Raw genomic sequence first — 18,563 nt, 5'->3', positions numbered from 1 at the left:
TCATGGACTGAGCTGATTCACTAGAAATAGCACATTGATCAGTCTCATGGGCACCAGCATAAAGCTCACAGACACTAGTGATTTGATTAACTCCATAATTAGCCAAAGTGTCCACCTTCATCATCAACGCCTTAAGTTGGGCAGCAATAGCAGTTGCTGCATCCAACTCCAGAATTCCTGCTACTTTACCCTGGGTTAGCCTCTGAGAAGGATTCTGGTATTCATTTGTAGCCATCAGTTCGATCAATTCATAAGCTTCATTATAGCTCTTAGCCCACAAGGATCCTCATGATGTTGCATCGAGCATGGGTCTAGAAGTAGCACCCAATCCATTACAAAAACAGTTAATGATCATCCAGCCAGGCATCCCATGATGAGGACACTTTCTAAGCATCTCCTTATAGCGATCCCAAGCCTCACACAAAGATTCACCAGATTCTTGAGCAGATTGCGTAAGTGCATTCCTAATTGTCGCAGTCTTTGTCATAGGAAAGAATTTAGTTAAGAACTTTTGAGCAAGATCCTCTCATTTGATGATAGACCCCGGTGGTAGAGAATATAACCAGCACTTAGCTTTATCCCGCAGAGAGAATGGGAAAAGCCTCAACTTAATAGCATCTTCAGAAACTCCGTTAAACTTGAAGGTGTCACAGATCTCAATGAAATCTCTGATGTGCATGTTGGGGACTTCTGTCGGAGAACCCCCAAACTGAACTGAGTTCTGTATCATCTGAATTATGCTTGACTTGTTCTCAAAAGTATTAGCCGAGATGGATGGTCGAACGATGCTAGACTGAATATCATCGATCTTTGGTTGAGAATAATCCATCAAAGCCTTTGGATTTGCGTCTGGTTCTCCCATTGCAACAAGTACTTCTTTTTCCTTCTCAACTAAGATTTCTCCTTCAACTTTCTCCCTAACTATTACAACTTCTTCCTCAGCTTGATCCAGAGTTCTCTTATGAGTCTGAGAACGCGTATGCATAAACGCTCTCTAGAGTACCTAGGATAAGACAAGGAAACAAATAAGTAACAATTTCCGAGTCAATGAACTTTAACGACCACTAATGACAAACACATAAACTAAAAATTAACATCGAGTCCCCGGCAGCGGTGCCAAAAACTTGTTAGTCACTAAACACACGCTAAAATTCATGCAAGTATAAGCGTTCACAAGTAATATAGAATATCTTCTAGTTCGTTCTACATGGACCAGTGAATTAACTTTAATCGATGTATCTATGCAACAATGGTATGGTTATTATCCAATGCTAAGACGATTAACAATTTGGGATTGATATTAACTAAGAATTAAACTAACAATTATAACTAAAAGAATAAGACTGGTTAAATTAATATATATATAACAAACATAGGATCCTAACTTCATTAAATACTTCATTTAATAGCCTTTTCATTCTTAACCTTAGCAGTAATAGTGATGACACTAATCAGATAACACGAAACTAATAAACGCCAACTTTCGTTGCATGAATACCTTACTCCCAGACATCCACAAAAGAGATAGAAGCTGAATAGACACCAATTATATTGAGACCCTATATGTCTATAGAGTTTGACAACATAATGGTTTAATGCACAAGTTATCTATCATGATTACATAGGGCAAGTAAGATAGTTAAAATTGCCTACGAATCATGCATATCAATTACATGAACCTATGCTAGCATGGCAAGTTCTAAACCCTTAAATTCACTTTCGCTTCATTAAGAATTAACATACTATCTTATAAGTTCGCGATGCTCATAAGATGAATAAGCACAACCAATACTAGGTTATCATACAAACACCACACACTAAGGCATCAAAACAGTTTAGCTAAAGAAATTCATAAATAAATCCGCTAGAACTCCACCATAACGATTAGCCCATGATCGGACTCATCATCAATGTGGGATCCAATGAAAGCATGATATAATAAACGTAGACCCAATACTGAATAAATAATAAACCAAGTACGGAACAAGAGTATAGGTTCACGAATAAGAAAACTAGCATCCAATAGTTATAACTTAAACAAAGAATCACAAGTAAAAACTAGATCTTATTCGCCATGGTTGAATTGTGCTATTCGGTCTTCTTACACCTTCTCCTTAAGCTCTGGTACGTCTTGTTTTGAAAAACGAACATAAGTTATGTTTATAGAGCAGCCCATACGGAGTAGAAGTCCAGCTGATCAATATTATAATAGAATCAGGATTCTGTGATCCCGACACAGCACGGCCGCGCGCTTCACCCCTGCGGGCGCGCTGCAAATCTGCATCCCGGCACGGCCGCGTGCTACTACAGCGCGGGCGTGCTAAACTTCTGGAAAATCTTCTTTTTCTTGTTTTCTTAGCTGGTTTGAGCTGGCGATCTATGAGCTTTCTTCCTAAGAAACATCCTAACACCAATTTGACTCCAAAACAAAGTTAAATCTCCTGATTCTTTTATTAATGCCTGAAATGCAAAACACTACAAAAACACATCAAAAATATAAATAACTTGAGTACAAAACACCAATTCAAAGCTTTACGGAGTGTTATAAAGTGTCATAAATGCCACTCAACAGTTATGCTTAATGATCCTAAATCATGCCATGAAAATCGAGAAAACAAAAAGAGATTTTCGGAGTTACTATTCACCACCAATTTTGAGCAAGGATTTGACTATGTTGTAATAATCCAATGGTAATGAAATTGTGAACGTACTCGTACATGATATGTGGAAGCTTTGGTTAAAATTTGGTGATTTTTGAATGAGTAGAACATGAGATATGAAGTTTTCTTTACATGGTGTTCTTGAAATCAGCATTGTATTTTGAAGAAAGAGAGAAAGAAAGAGAGTTTTGTTGCTTCTTGGAAATGCTTCTCTTGGAAGATTTTTAAGATATGATTTAGTATATATCCTAGTACTACTAAATCCATGAATATCTTGGCTAGCATCCTAGGTTTACAAGCTATTCTACTTAATTTAGACTTTAGGTTTACTATTACTAGCCTTTAGGTTATCATTTCCTATCTAGCTAGGTTACTATTTGGTTACTTGACCATGGTTAGTTTCTTACTCTAGTTAGCTTGTATAGTTAGCTTGGTTTGATACGTTTATTTATTCGTATACGCGTTCGCTCGATAACTTATTTGTTTTCATAATAAATTCTCGTAAACGGTTCGCGGTGTAAATCCTTTCTTATACATTTTTTATGTTTTAAAGTATCGTACTTGGATTTGAATTTGTAGGATTTTAAATTTATAATTATATTTTGATTCTCGTAATCCTTGATGGTTCATAGATATGGTCGTTTTTCAAAGTACGTTTTCTTCGAAAACTAATAGCATTTATATACACTCATTTGGTATGTATAATCACAATATCAATCAGAATCTTAAATTAAAAACTCGTATATGGTGTGGTCGCAAAAGTTTTTATTAAACCGCAAGGTTAATATTCATAAAGGTCTTTTACCGATATCAAAAGTTTGGGTTCTTACATTTGATACACATTCAGATCAAGCATTCAAGGTGAATGGGCAGAGATACGGCAAATTGCGAGGTGGTGAGCGTCGTTCTTTTAACAACTTGATTCGAAGATTCACGTCAAGCTAGTGACGTTAACCAAGCGCTTCATAGGAGGCCGCCCATGTTTGTTGTACAGTAGGTTCGATAAGGGAAAAAAAGTAGAAAAAAATCAGTTTTTCTGGGCGCGCCCGCACGGGGATGCGGGGCGGTCGCGCGGCAATTTTGGGAGAAAAAAATAGAAAAAAACAGAAAAAAAATAAAACAAACCCAAAACCAGAAGCCCAATTCGAATTTAACCCTTTTTCTACCCTAATCCAACCATAATTCCTATTCCTAAACACTCCTAACCCAATCCCATCTCTATTATATATATACATACATCCTATATACATCTCTATCACATCTATTCTAATTCCAAAACTGTTATTCCCTTAACAATATGACAAGAATTACAGAAGGGGGGTTGAATGGAATTCTTGAAACTTTTCCTCGAAATAAAATGTTCTAACTCAAATATAAATATAAGTGTATTGATTAGCACAATGCGGAATAAAAACTTTAGTGAATCAAAACACAAGTAATTAAAAACAAGGGTCTTTAAAAACTTTCTGGTGGATTTGAATGATTCCACCAGAGGTATATATTATATATCGAGAGAACCCTGTGTGCAAAAATGCTCACAGCTGCTTACAATAATTGAACTTCTAAGACTACAGAGAAATGCTAAAAATCCTCTTACAAATGTTTCTCTACTTTCTTGCTTAGATCGATAGTTTCTTAGTTGCTACTACTTGGTTTATATATATCACCAAGATTATAAAGTAATAAGACAAGATAATAAAACAAAAACTATCTAGTCTATTACAATGCTACTTCATTACTCTATTCCAGCATCTTTGAATATCTTCATAATAGCATGGAAATGGAAATGCTTCTTTGTTCTCGAAAACCCAGTTGAATAGGCTACCACACTCCATTTGCATCCACTCGACGCATGTGACTGTGTTGTCACTGTCAACAGATATTTGAATTCTTTATCTGTCAGGTTCATGATCATCCGTCGAGTTATTGATCATCCGTCGGGTTGTCTATTTGATCATCTGTCGACTTCATTGTAGGTTATCCATCGGGTAGCAAACTGGCACTTGACTTCATTTCATTTATGCAGAATTACAAGACATCATTTATGTACAATTAATCAACCTATTCTGCATATCTAGTTAAAGTCAACATACTTGAATACTACTTACAGAATCTATAAAATGGTGAATGCAAAAATGTGCTACAGACTTATTGTTACATAAGCTACTCACTCGATGGATAATAAGTCATCATCCGTCGGGACTATAATGAGTCATCTGTCGGGACTATAAATCTTATCCGTCGAGTGCTACATTATTTCGCTAAGTAAAATCTACTAAGGTGTTTTGTTCATGTAATCATCAAGTACACAACATATACACAACAATCTCCCCCAATTTATGTCTACTGGAATTGTAGCCATAAATTAAGAGATACTTGATGATAACAAAACACCCTAAAAATATAACTTTAAGAGAAAGTAGATATTACTGAAAAGTGCTTCAATTAACAAAAATGTACAAAGTTTTGCTCACAGTCATTTTTCAAGATGCTCCTCTAGCCTGAGCAGATTTGTCTAGTTTCTTGAAGGTCTGGATCTCTTTGCAAGCTTTCTGTTGTTCTCCTCAATCTGATTTTGTAGCTGCCTGTGGAATTCCAGTTCATCAGATTCTAAGAGATTTAGCTTTCCTTGCCTTTCCAAAAGAGTCTCATTGCTAGAGATGCTCAATTGGTCTTCTAATCTGACGAATCTTCTCACACCTTTGTCATCTATGAACTCCATCAGCCAGTAGGGCCTTAGATGCACTCTTCTCCCTGTGTAAGGGATGATTAGAGTCTTTGGGAGTGCATCTTTAGCTCTAACACTCCTTAGTTCTTCAATCTTCTTCAATACCAATCTTCTTGCAGTAATGTTGAACCCAAAGTTCTTCTTGAAGGATGAATAAACTTTAATCAGTACAACTTGGCTTTCTTGAAGGATCCTATGAAGAGGCCACTGAATCTCCTTTCCTCCTTTGTACTTGAACACTAACCTTTCAGGTAGGTTTCTGTATGCATCAATTCCTCTCACTTCATCTAGTTCATCCAGATAGAGGTTTAGATCAGAAAATTCTTTGATGTCACACAAGTACAGATAGTCTCCCTTACTGACTTTAGATTGAGCTTTGACTTGAGATTTAGATTTGAGAGGTGACAACTTCACTTTCTTGACTGCTCTTAACTTTGTTCTTTTTGGCTTGCTAAGGATTGGTAGATTGAAGTCAGGAATTGGTATGTTCTCCCATTCTATTGGCTCATCATTGGGCACAATAGGTGTAACACACCCAAATCCGGGGTCGGGGATCCGGGTTGTCACGAGTTCCATTTCCCTTAATAACACCTAATTCTTAATAAACAATCATCTACTGCGTACTGTGACCCCACAATACACACACACACCACAAGTTATAGTCTCAGAGATGAATACAAAAAAATAACTCAAGTCATTTTATTCCATAATTATAAGTCATTATACCACAAAAGGGTTTCTGAATAAATTTACATTTCCTTGCCATTATTACAATTCATATAGATACATAAGTCTGGTGCATCAAAAGTTGAAAGCCTAGCCTATTGGTAATTCCTACTTCAGCTACTGCGGCATCAACGCCTCCAGAAAACTGCGGAACGTTTCCTAACCGCTTACGAATTGGGAGCTTGGTCCTGTCATCTTTTCTATATTTTGTTGTGTGATGAAAAAAGAAAGCAAGGGTGAGCAACAAGCCCACCGAAATAATATGTATAATAATTAACAATATATGAGCATTCTCATAGTACTCATGGAAGTCTTGGTCAAGAAGAAATGAACCAAGTTTGATATCTTATCGCGACCAAGTCGCAAAATATTCAGTATATATGTATATATACTTTTCAAAATCTTGGAAGTCCTCTTCCATGCATAATATACACAAAGTTCCAGTTTATAACTGTATAAAAATATCGTTGCAAGGTGATCTTAAATATCTAACCTTGTCTCATCGTTTTTGTGAAAATCTTTGTTATGCATAAGATAATAATTAACCAGATATAAGTTAAAAAGATGAAGTTATAAGATACTCCAATATACCTATATCTTTTCCGAATACTACTTGAACTACCACCGTTCAAGGTATAATCAGTTTCAAAAGTTCATCACATAGATGAGACTACAAGATAAGACTTGAATAGATTCAATCTTTGAAATATTATTGAATGAAATTAAGTTATGAGATACTTCATTAAGTCCCGATATATATATATATCCATATATATCTCTCATACATTTCCTGAAAACCTGTGTCATGTAAAGTATGAACAGAGTTGCAATATCCAATGAACTTGGAAAGAAAAGAATTTTGGCATAAACCCGATATCTTGCTGATCAGGCAAAGATAACAATAAGTAACCTTTTCTACTAGTAGATGGATGAATCCCCCACCGGTCATCACCCTGGCCTCATTAGGACCTTGTGCTGGACCGCCACCCGGCCTCTTACGCGTTGATGGACTGCCACCCAGCCACTTACACTTTGATAGACCGTACCCCGGCTTGTTGCTTATGCCGACTCAATTAGATGGGCGTACTTCCCGAATGTTGGGTAAGTAATCAATTCATTTGTCAAAACAACAACCTTGTTGTGAATATAAATACACCACGGAGCCGGATCCCTCAGGTTTTGAGCGAGTATTTAAATCCCCTTTGAAAGGAATATCTTAAATATAAAAATGAGTTTTGGGATCCGCTCTAACTTTTAAAATCATTTTGAAGGCTCGAAAATATTTTTAAGAATGTTTGGAGTAATGCTGATTTAATAAAATAAATCAGTCCCAATATATTTAGAAAATATTTGAATATTATTATTTAAATAATATTCCCATAAAGAATAAACTTTATAAAAATAATTGAAGTAGAAGTTTTAAAACTCATACTTGAAATGGATATTAAATAACCAAAGATATACTTATACGAAAGTATAATCTTCATTTGAATAATCGAAAATAAGTTTGATTATCGAAACATTATTCTTTAATAAAATAAAGATTATTATTTAGTAAATAAGCGGAGTCATAAGTCCTCGAATGAATATTCAAAATAATATTCATTAAATAGAATAAACAGAGTCGTAAGTCCTCGAATGAATATTCAAAATAATATTTATTTAAATAAAATAAATGGAGTCGTAAGTCCTCGAATGAATATTCAAATTAATATTCATTAAATAGAATAAACGGAGTCATAAGTCCTCGAATGAATATTCAAAATAATATTCATTAAATAAAAATAAAGTTATCGAATAAACCTTATTCGATTAATAGTTTTGAAAATTATATCAATATATATATATATAAATATATATATATATATTATACTCCAGAACATCAACTCCCGGTTTAGAAAATGTTCACCTTTGGGTCCCCTATACTAAGGGTATACGCAATTACTGCTTATCTCTAGCCTAGGTATTATGCAACTTATAAGCATTTGAATCAACAATTAGATATCAAGATTACGAAACAGACATGCATATATACCATGTCAGCATGCTCCAATATATCGCAAGATTTGCTAATAACAATCATGCACTTATCACAAGATAATGCATATACATATATACATCACAACAACAGTATAACGGGTAGAAAACTTGCCTGAATGTTCTCGGATAGACTTAAGCTTAGAGTGGGTCCGATAACCTATGAATAACAACATAAGTCGGAATTAACCCACGGTCGCTTAAGAAACTAGACTTTAACCATTTGAACCCTAATGTTCGCTTATGGTCACTTCTACGCTTAACGAATCACATAAGTCGTTCGAGTACCCTTGGCTCCACCATTTTTAATAAATTAACCATTAAGAATTTTAAGGCGATTCTTTCGCGAGTACTCTACCAACTGCCTAATCCACTTTACATAATTTTTTCATACTCCAATTAGTCATTTAAGGGCCTTAACCAAGGTTTCAAAGTAAGGCAAGGGGTAATGGTTCAGTCGCGAAATGCTGTTACTTAAAACAGTCGTTTCTCCTAAACCGTACATCGGATTCAAGCGAACCACATATCAAAACGAAGCTTACGACATAATCTAAGTAAACATGGCAAAGTCACAGATTCAATAGTTATCCCTTTGTCCCGAACACTAAGATCAAGAAGTTGTATGAAATTGGGCATTACGACGACTATGTTTACGCGATTACCAAGTTTTAAACCACTCCAAACAACCACCATTCAACTCACAACCAACAATACAACCAACCCTCATCCAAACCTTACTACATCAGTCCCCAAACCTCAAGATTTTCCAATTTATACAACCCCACACATGAACTACTAGCTATACTTAAGTTTCATTAACTATAAACAAGATTTCAACATCCAAATCACTACAAATCCAATCCAAACTCTAAACACACAAGCATCATGCTTCTCATTTACTATATCCATCAAAACCATCATAATACTCAAAGTAAAGTTAGGGTTTGGAGGTGTTATACCTTCCTTGGAGTGATTAGAGTAGCTAGGAAGTCTTAGGGAGTCTCCTACAAGCTTGATCTTTCCAAAGAAATCAAGAACACAAAGTTAGGTTTTGAAGTTTCTAAAAGTCAGATTGAAAGAACTGTCAAAACGAGGGTTTTAGCATGCTTATTTGGAAGAGACTTGTGAACAAGAGTTGTAGGCCATCTCAATATCTTTCCAAAGAGCTATAGAACATACTATTTGAGTGAGTATTGAAGGATATATGGTAGTTTGAAGTTGCTGCTCTGGTTTTGGCTGAGAGCTTACTTCTTTAAAATGAAAAGTCAAGTTTGTGTTATGATTTTTTTTGTTTTGTTTCTTTGTTTATGGCTTGGCTAATTTTGAGGATTTACCATGGTAAAAAATGAATGGCTCACAATCAACCAACAACACACTTCTTTTTGTCATGCTTAGGTCATCATTCTTATGTCATCCAATTGTCACATGTCTCTTCCTTGTGGTTTGATGATGTCATAATCCTTGGCTTCTTGTACAAGCTTGTCTCTTGGTCGCTTATTTGTTTTACGGTTCGTTTAACTTTCGTTCTCGTTCGTCGTTTGAGGGATCATATCCGGGATCTTATTACTTGGGTTCCCCTAAACCTTTCTCAATATTTTATATTCCTTTTTATGATCTCCTCTTAAAATCCTTGAATTTAAATCCTTTTTATCATTTCACCTTATACTCAATTCTTTCGGTATCTGGTGGATTTTCGGGAAAAAATCAAAGTTTTCGGATTTGGATTATGACGATCTTTACATACACTTATTTACTTTATGGAGTACTAATACGATCTTAGAATTTCCATAACAGTACTCCTATATAGCGTGGTCTGATAATTTTCCTTAATCAGCATCATCAGCAAAAGTTACTATTCATCCGTGTTTCAAAATTTTCCAAAAATTGGGGTTATTACAGTCTCCCCTCCTTAAAAGGATTCCGTCCCGGAATCAGATAGAAAATGAATAGGGATGCTGTCTTAGCATTGCACTTTCTAAGTCTCAAGTAAATTTTCCCACATTGTGGTTCTACCACCAAACTCTGCCAAGTTTGATAACCCTTCTCCTAAGCACTTGTTCCTTTTCGATCTATAACTCTTTCTGGTTGCTCCATATAGGTTACATCTGGTTGCATGCCTATGCGCTCATGTGCCCCTATTTGTCTGGCATCCAAATTATACTTCCTTAACATTGATACGTGGAACACGTTATGAACTTGCTACAGGTTCGGAGGTAGGGCTAGCTCATATGCTAACTTCCCAATACATCTTAATATCTCCAAGGGTCCAACACTTCGTGGGCTTAGCTTTCCTTTCTTTCTGAACCACATCCATCTTTTCCAAGGGAATACCTATAACAGCACTAGGTCCCCTACTTCATATTCCTTGTCCTTTCGTGTCAATTCAACATACTTCTCATGTCCATCTTGGGCTACTACCAGCCGTCTTCTGATTAGATCTATTATATCCCGGGTCCTTTGGACCACTGCTGGTCCGAGCATCTTGCGCTCTGCAACTTCATCCTAACATAAGGGAAATCAACATTGTCTTCCCTCAAGGATCTCATAAGGCGACATCTCGATAAGGACACATGATCTATTATCGTAAGAAAACTCAATCCGCGTTAAGTGATCATTCCAAATTCTTTCAAGTCTATTGCACAAACTCTCATCATAGCTTCTAGCATTATAGCCTTTGCTTCTCAATACTCCTTCTTTTCTGGTTCGTAAGCGTTACTATCTTCCATACAGAATACTATTCTAGATATACCTTAACTCGCTAGAGTTTTATAACCTTTTAATAACCACGTCAACCTTAGTATCACGAACGTGTTTCCATTCCGAATACCACCATAACTTTACTACTCCTTTTTCAGCTATTTCTATTTTCCAAAGTTTGATCAATCATATAGAAGTAAAGGAATTTGTTGGGAGATCACTATGATCATGAACACTTGTGCTATTGCATAGTTAGTACAGAAGGTGGCCAGCCTTTAGTACTTGACAAGCAATTAAATAATAGATGGTATCCTACTAGGCTTCTATCACATAGATAGATAGTCATTCGACAATACCTCCCCTTCTGCAAGGGTTGTTCTTCTCAGCTTATACAAAATGAAAAGAAAAGAATGAATTGAAGAGAATTATATATAAAAAAAATACTGCCACAAAAGATCTGGCTTGGAATCTACCTCTGAACTATAGAGGTTTGTCACAAGAGAACAAAACATATATATCTATATCAATATCCAGTATTATCGCATCGCATTTCACATGCTTAAATATTTTTGCTATTCCGTCCATCATTCTATGGACCCATGCTCTTCCTCGAGCTTATACTCAATCACCTTTGAAACTCCCTTGACAACAAAAATCGAATCTCGGATTTCATTCTAGACATCATAGTTACTAGAATCCATTGCTATTCCGTAACCTTCTTCATATAGTAATACTACTCTTTATCGATAAGAAGGAATAAATATATCATAGGTAAATGATCACCTTAGTTAGTCTACCGATGATTACTTATACATCACCACAACCCGATTAGTGGTACCCAATCTCAACATCCATTACACTACAACTCTCACGGTTGTAATCGGCTCATTATTCAAAGAATCGTTGCTGCATTACTATGGTCCACCACTGACCTACTGTCGTCATTCATTTTCCTTGGAATCTTAATAGCTAACCATACGGAGTCCATACCTGTCGTATCGAATTCTTCTAAGGAGGTAACATGATCACCGCTCATGATTCATGAAGAACACTCCTGAACTTGACGCATATATGACATGAAGCAAATAAAATTTCAGAAGAGTTTCAATGAAAGCAACGATAGCAGGTTAATACCATTATTAACCATATGTCTTTATTAGGAGACATGAAGCTCAAAGGTTCATTTAGTCCTTTCGTAACATGATCCTGGCTTATCTCAAGATAAGACCTTATAAGATAGATAGCCCGCTCATGGCGATTACATAAATTAAATCTTTACCAAACTACTATCACGGTTGAGTATCGTACACTCATCAGAAGGAATGTCAATCTTCCAAACCATAATACAACCTTCACGGCTTTAACCATCGTCACTATATTCCTCTGGCACGAGCGCCGATAATTGTCTTCTTACACTCAAAGTGTCGGCCACCTCATTGGCCTTTCCTAATAGTAATAGTTCCTTATAATCAATGTCATTTTAACCACCTTCAACTACATTTTCTACCTCATTTCAAAATACTGCTTGCGTGATAATGCTCTTCCTTATGCTTTGGTAAAAAATATATCACCAATTTTCCACAAGTTATTGCCTCGGTCTTTTAGAGGTTAACATTGTCACGACTGACTCTCGATCATACTTCAGACGTCTCTTATCTTGGGTCCTACTTGTTTTCACCAATCTCGACCTTCATTGGGTCGATCTATACTTTCTTATGGTTCAACATGTGCCCACCTGGCATTATTATAATTACGTCACATTTCCTTTATCAAAATTTCTATTCTTGAGAACTTTGAATATTACCTTTTTCCTTGTAAAACCTCTAAGGTTATCCTTAAATTCGTCATCTGGTACTCCCTAGGTACAGGGCGTATCAAGATACCATTTACTAATACTAGAACCATTGTTTAAGTACTTCTGAAAAATTTCTCTACTGATCTTTAAAGGTTGTTGTTACCTTAGTCCTTCGTTCCATACTACCCAACTCATAATGTCCCTATTAAGGGTGAAATGCCAACCTTTATGTATTCCTCTATGGTTCATCTCAAGTTATCGAGGTTCCATCCTTAATTCCACCTTTTTAAATAAGGTACTTGCATCCTTCCATAGATAAATCAAGTCATGTATCCCTGATAAGGGTGTCTTATTCAATCATTCCCATCTCGATAGTATATGCCTGATTTCACAATAACATCTGTATTCAAAGTGAGGTCAATCAATATGGCCTCCAAAAGATAACAACGGTTATCCTCTTTTCTTGCCTGATTTAGTAATGATAACAGGGATGTTCTAAAAGATATTGGTCATGTTCAACGTGAACTTCTACTTAATAAATCCTTATTTACTTTTGTTGTTTATCTCAACAGTCATCTCAATGTTGGGATATCTTTCATACCTGGCGTCTCCCTTTCTGGGTATCATGCCACCGGTCTTACACTTCACATTCTTGAAGGTCACTTCCTTCATCCATTTTTTCCTAATTTCTTACTTTCTTGACTCCTCAGTCCATCCGCGTTTCCTTATTAATCAATCGATATATCTCAAAGTTTCATCGAATACTGTCAACTTCAAGGGAATTAACTATACGTATCGCTTACGCCTTCAAACCTTGAATTTATCTCATGATCAGTCACCATCGCGCTGATGATGACACACTTCTCTATATTTATTGCAAGGGTTTCTTAGGGTTTCCCATACCTAACTCCCTTATCACTTCTCAACTCTATTTCCTTTATATCCCTTTATACTCCTGCCCTTTTCAGTCTTTTATTTTCGTTTCCATTACAACCATTACATGAACCAACACAACATAAGCATTGATTTCAAACATCCCGTCATTCTAGATTCGTGTCCTCAGAACGAATCTTGACAACTTTTACAACTTAGATTCATAATTCATCATACTTGTCCGCTTTTGTTCTGGCTCTAAAGCTTTTATACTACCTTCATAACCTTGGGAAGTACTTTCCCGAAAACAATTGTCTGAACTTTAATCAATTTATTATAACCTCTGGCTCCGTGCCTTTCTTGGCCTTTCACCAACGGGTGGCCTCTCTCTTAGGAGGGTAATTGACAAAAATAGTCTTTTGTGATTCGTCAATCATTTAGAATCTCAAATGATTCCTATATTTCCTTTAGCCAGGCTCTTGCCTCGACTGGGTCAACCTGTTCCTTGGAACTCTTAGCGACTTAAAGGTCATGAAAGAATTTCCTACCGCATCGTTTCCTCAAGGTGGTGTTTAGGAATAAAAGTATAAGTTTTGTTTAGGCAGGTCCATGAATTGCCCCATTGGAGTACCATCCCGGTTCTCCCTATCTTGCTCGACTTCTTTTTTTTTCTCAGTATAAAATGTTTTCTCATCCTCCCCATAATCGGGGTCATCCTACATATTTTAAATCCTCATTTTCCACTTCATTATGTTATGGGTTCCTTCTATCTTGATGGCATCCTCCCTGACTATCACATTCAGGGTTTGCCCTAAATCTTATTCCTCGAACTATGACTTTCATCTAAGATCCAGTCCTTAAGCTCTTGAACATTTGGAACCCAAATTCTGTAGGGATACCTCATTATTCCCTCATCATCTTTCTAGGTATTAATCTCTTCTCCGGTCATTGGTTCTCTGCCTCTATTCATCACTTTTTCTTGGCACAATATGATCTTCTCCAATAATTCGGGCTGTATTGCAATCTCAAACAGCTTTTCGGTACCGGCTCTGGTTACCTTCACTTCTATTTCCATTTTCTCAAAATCTCTTGTCAACTCTCCCAAAGACATTTTCATCTTGAGTCTCTCTTTTATACTAAGGGCATTAGCCACCATTTTGGCTTTCCCTGGATGATAAAGAATCTCATAATCATAATCCTTGATTAGCTCTAACCACCTCCTCTGGCGCATGTTGAGCTCTTTCTGCGTGAAAATGCACTAGAGAACTTATGGTTTATGTAAATCTCGCACTTTTCTCCATACAAGTAGTGCCTCCAACCTTTAGGGCAAAACTATTGCCACGAGCCCAAGCTCATGGGTGGGGATATCGAATTTTATATTCCCTTAATTGTCTTAACGCGTACGCGATTACCTTGCTGTGCTGTATAAGAAGCACCCTAATTCCTTATGCGAAGCATCACTACAATTCACAAAATCTCCTTTTTCATCCGGCAACGCCAACATACGGGCCGCCACCAACCTTTGCTTTAGTTGTTAAAAGCTTTTCTCGTATTTCTTTGTCCATTCAAACTTCTTAGTCTTACGAGTAAGCCGCGTTAAAGGGGCTACTATCTTTACGAACTTGAACGAACCTTCGGTAGTGACCGACCAATCCTACCTTTGGTAGTTTCCCTAACCATGGTCATCAATTCTTCAATGGTCCTTTATTCATTCTTGTCAGGATCCTCCACGGGATCCTCCTCAGCCATAATCCCTTCTAGGACAACATCCTCAACCGCTACATCCTCAATATGAACATCATTCGGTCCTGCGTTAGGACGCTCTATCGGATCCACAATCCGATCCCCAATTAGTAATAAAACATCATCGCGTTGTTGCTCCTCAACCTCAGGGTTCGGAGTCCTGCTACCATATACGATAACGAACTACGCCTCTATCATGATATTTATAATGGTTCCCCTAAGGGTTTTAACTGTCAGTACTACGTTAGGTAGTCCGACTATGAACTTGTCAAGAATTCTTATTTATCTTAGTGAACTTATTATTTTAACGTCACTTCATCTCTGAGGTTTATAACCCTTAGCTCTGATACCATTTCTGTAACACCCCCAAATCCGGGGTCGGGGATCCGAGTTGTCACGAGTTCCATTTCCCTTAATAACACCTAATTCTTAATAAACAATCATCTACTGCGCTGTGACCCCACAATATACACACACACCACAAGTTATAGTCTCAGAGATGAATACAAAAAAATAACACAAGTCATTTTATTCCACAATTATAAGTCATTATACCACAAAAGGGCGTCTGAATAAATTTACATTTCCTTGCCATTATTACAATTCATATAGATACATAAGTCTGGTGCATCAAAAGTTGAAAGCCTAGCCTATTGGTAATTCCTACTTCAGCTACTACGGCATCAACGCCTCCAGAAAACTGCGGAACGTTTCCTAACCGCTTGTGAATTGGGAGCTTGGTCCTGTCACCTTTTCTATCTTTTGTTGTGTGATGAAAGAAGAAAGCAAGGGTGAGCAACAAGCCCACTGAAATAATATGTATAATAATTAACAATATATGAGCATTCTCATAGTACTCATGGAAGTCTTGGTCAAGAAGAAATGAACCAAGTTTGATATCTTATCGCGACCAAGTCGCAAAATATTCAGTATATATGTATATATACTTTTCAAAATCTTGGAAGTCCTCTTCCATGCATAATATACACAGAGTGCCAGTTTATAACTGTATAAAAATATCATTGCAAGGTGATCTCATATATCTAACCTTGTCTCAACGTTTTTATGAAAATCTTTGTCATGCATAAGATAATAATTAACCAGATATAAGTTGAAAAGATGAAGTTACAAGATACTCCAATATACTTATATCTTTTCCGAATACTACTTGAACTACCACCGTTCAAGGTATAATCAGTTTCAAAAGTTCATCACATAGATGAGACTACAAGATAAGACTTGAATAGATTCAATCTTTGAAATATTATTGAATGAAATGAAGTTATGAGATACTTCATTAAGTCCCGATATATATATATATATATATATATATATATATATATATATATATATATATCCATATATATATCTCTCATACATTTCCTGAAAACCTCTGTCATGTAAAGTATGAACAGAGTTGCAATATCCAATGAACTTGGAAAGAAAAGAATTTTGGCATAAACCCGATATCTTGCTGATCAGGCAAAGATACCAATAAGTAACCTTTTCTACTAGTAGATGGATGAATCCCCCACCGGTCATCACCCTGGCCTCATTAGGACCTTGTGCTGGACCGCCATCCGGCCTCTTACGCGTTGATGGACTGCCACCCAGCCACTTACACTTTGATAGACCGTACCCCGGCCTGTCACTTATGCCGACTCAATTAGATGGGCGTACTTCCCGAACGTTGGGTAAGTAATCAATTCATTTGTCAAAATAACAACCTTGTTGCGAATATAAATACACCACGGAGCCGGATCCCTCAGGTTTTGAGCGAATATTTAAATCCCCTTTGAAAGGAAGATCTTAAATATAAAAATGAGTTTTGGGATCCGCTCTAACTTTTAAAATCATTTTGAAGACTCGAAAACATTTTTAAGAATGTTTGGAGTAATGCTGATTTAATAAAATAAATCAGTCCCAATATACTTAGAAAATATCTGAATATTATTATTTAAATAATATTCCCATAAAGAATAATCTTTATAAAAATAATTGAAGTAGAAGTTTTAAAACTCATACTTGAAATGGATATTAAATAACCAAAGATATACTTATACAAAAGTATAATCTTTATTTTAATAATCAAAAATAAGTTTGATTATCGAAACATTATTCTTTAATAAAATAAAGAATATTATATAGTAAATAAGCGGAGTCATAAGTCCTCGAATGAATATTCAAAATAATATTCATTAAATAGAATAAACAGAGTCGTAAGTCCTCGAATGAATATTCAAAATAATATTCATTTAAATAAAATAAACGGAGTCGTAAGTCCTCGAATGAATATTCAAAGTAATATTCATTAAATAGAATAAATGGAGTCATAAGTCCTCGAATGAATATTCAAAATAATATTCATTAAATAAAAATAAAGTTATCGAATAAACCTTATTCGATTAATAGTTTTGAAAACTATATCAATATATATATAAATATATATATATATATATATATATTATACTCGGGAACATCGACTCCCGGTTTAGAAAATGTTCACCTTTGGGTCCCCTATACTAAGAGTATACGCAACTACTGCTTATCTCTAGCATAGGTATTATGCAACTTATAAGCATTTGAATCAACAATTAGATATCAAGATTATGAAACAGACATGCATATATACTATATCAGCATGCTCCAATATATCGCAAGATTTGCTAATAACAATCATGCACTTATCACAAGATAATGCATATACATATATACATCACAACAACAGTATAACGGGTAGAAAACTTGTCTGAGTGTTCCCGGATAGACTTAAGCTTAGAGTGGGTCCGATAACCTATGAACAACAACATAAGTCGGAATTAACCCACGGTCGCTTAAGAAACTAGACTTTAACCAATTGAACCCTAATGTTCGCTTATGGTCACTTCTACGCTTAACGAATCACATAAGTCGTTCGAGTACCCTTGGCTCCACCATTTTTAATAAATTAACCATTAAGAATTTTAAGGCGATTATTTCGCGAGTACTCTACCAACTGCCTAATTGACTTTACATAATTTTTTCATACTCCAATTAGTCATTTAAGGGCCTTAACCAAGGTTTCAAAGTAAGGCGAGGGTAATGGTTCAGTCGCGAAACGCCGTTACTTAAAACGGTCATTTCTCCTAAACCGTACATCGGATTCAAGCGAACCACATATCAAAACGAAGCTTACGATATAATCTAACTAAACATGGCAAAGTCACAGATTCAATAGTCAGCTCTCTGTCCCGAACACTAAGATCAAACAGTTGTATGAAATTGGGCATTACGACGACTATGTTTACGCGATTACCAAGTTTTA

General features: G+C 36.0%; 1 non-coding gene across 1 annotated transcript; it reads left to right on the top strand.

Annotated features, from left to right (window-relative positions):
- The first annotated feature begins 365 nt into the window (after positions 1-365).
- Positions 366-472, top strand: LOC141687743 (small nucleolar RNA R71). The gene has a single exon (XR_012561227.1). It is a non-coding gene; the product is annotated as a small nucleolar RNA R71 (small nucleolar RNA).
- Positions 473-18,563: the final 18,091 nt, after the last annotated feature.

Source organism: Apium graveolens, chromosome 9, assembly GCF_009905375.1.
Source record: "Apium graveolens cultivar Ventura chromosome 9, ASM990537v1, whole genome shotgun sequence".
NCBI classification, from domain to species: Eukaryota; Viridiplantae; Streptophyta; class Magnoliopsida; order Apiales; family Apiaceae; genus Apium; species Apium graveolens.
This window is presented reverse-complemented; position numbering and strand designations above follow the sequence as displayed.